This window comes from Pteropus medius, unplaced genomic scaffold, assembly GCF_902729225.1.
Source record: "Pteropus medius unplaced genomic scaffold, Ma_sr-lr_union100, whole genome shotgun sequence".
In the NCBI taxonomy this organism is placed as follows: Eukaryota; Metazoa; Chordata; class Mammalia; order Chiroptera; family Pteropodidae; genus Pteropus; species Pteropus medius.
This window is the reverse complement of record NW_024354875.1, coordinates 6878279-6880217: the sequence shown is the minus strand read 5'-3', so window position 1 is coordinate 6880217 and position 1939 is coordinate 6878279. Positions and strand designations below refer to the sequence as shown.

The 1939-nt window shown below is 36.6% G+C and overlaps 1 pseudogene; it reads left to right on the top strand.

Moving 5' to 3' along the window:
• The first annotated feature begins 528 nt into the window (after nucleotides 1-528).
• On the top strand, nucleotides 529-647 carry LOC120597294 (uncharacterized; annotated as a pseudogene).
• Nucleotides 648-1939: the final 1292 nt, after the last annotated feature.

The following is a 1939-nucleotide window of genomic DNA, read 5'->3' as shown; positions in this document are numbered from 1 at the left end:
GCTTCATTTTGAGAACGTTTCTCAGGACTTGCATTCCTAAAAATGAAAAATAGAAATAATGATGCTGTACTATAATTCATTCTATAGTAAAGCAATTCTCATCTGTAAATGCATGAATCAATTAGGAAAAAACCAGCATCATTGTTATATTATTTGCATGTGCATTTGGAGTAAAATTTTACTTTATATGTTTAAAAATTGCCAAATTTTATAATGTGATTATGTTGTTTAGTCAATTGTGTATTTCTAATTATTGCAATGGTAATTCAATACAGAGGAGAAAAATTATTAGCACATAAAACCTTATAACCATTAGAAAAAAATATTTTAATTTATATACATATTATTATTACAGAGTAATTTATTCAATGATCAATAAAAATTTCTAAACATAAAGTATATTTATTTAAGATAAAATTCTTTATGGGAAATAGAATGGAAGTAAGAGTCAAAGATATAAAGGAACCATACAATATTTCTGCTTTTTAAAGAAAAGTTTCTTCATGTATTTAAAAGTAGATAATGATGGTCTATGGCCATGCCACTCTGAACAAGCCGGATCCCGCCTGATATCGGAAGCTAAGCAGGGTCAGGCCTGGTTAGTACTTGGATGGGAGACCACCTAGGAAGACCAGGTGCTGTAGGCATAAAACAAACCAACAAACAAATAAATAAATAGATGATGATGTATGTCAAATTAATATGGCATTTATTATCTACTGGATGCATTTAAAATTTGTTCTATGCATACACCATTGCACTGGCCTGTCTGATGTTATCCTAAATAAGCACTGGATTTATTGAGAGCCGTTTCTTGGATTTCTGAGGCACTGTTGTGGCTCCCATTTCACAGACAGCCATGAATTGGGGTCACTCAGCTTTAGAAACTCCTGGTGTTCCCAACCCCTCATGTTTCATGCACGAAACGAAGGTTGAGGGAAGCTACTTACTTGTCCAACGTCACGCGACCTGCACGTGGCAGACCAGGATCTAGAATCCAGGTCTCTGCCTCTTGATCCAGTGATCTGTGTCGTTAAACGACAGCCAACACATCAAATCCTGAATTAAACCATAGTATTTTTTTTTTGAAAGAACAAAACATGAGCCAAACCGAATTGAGTTTTTTAAAAGTCTAACACATTAAAACATTTTCATTTTCAGTTAACCATTTAATAAACCAGAGAAGAATAGTCTCTAACATGAAACTAGTATTTGATTTTTTTTAGTCTCTAGAAGTAACAGTAGCCTTTGGAAAAACCCAGAGTTCCACGGAAAGAACAGAGGCTTTGGGATATGGATCTGGGCTCAATTTCTAGTTGTATTAGTTACCAGCTGTGGGCTTTTGGGCTGTTTACCCAATTCCCCTGAATTTGTTTCCTTTACCTGGAAAATATAAAAAATCCCTCCCTGATGAGATTAAGGTTAAGATCACGCATGTCCAGGGAGAAACACAATACTTGGCATATGTTAGGAAAGCAAAAACACTATCTTTCTTCTGAATATTTCTTCGTATTTTCTATCACTAATTTCTAATGTCTGTTCTGCTATAGCCTCATGTCCTTCATAGCTCCTTAGATGATCTAAGAAGACAGTAGTTTAATGGCTTAGAGAAGTGATTTTAAAGCTGTGAGCCATAGGAGTTCTGTGGTCGTGAGAGGTTGAAGACGGGGTGTTGGAGGGAAAAAAGCCATGGGGCTTCAGTTCCTTCATTAACACTTGTCTCCAACATGGGCCAAAGATTTCATTGAGGAAAACGTTGCCTTGGGCTTCATGGGGCATTTTAATTAGGAACTCCTGGAAATACAGTTCTTGGACCAAGGCATTGGTGCTTGCAGCTGGGAATTTCTGGCAGTGAGCCTCTCTATTTGGAGATGTTTTGAGAGAGGCTTAGAGGTGAGGATGTCTGGGTAAAGCCAACAGTAAGTGGTGACTTCAGAGT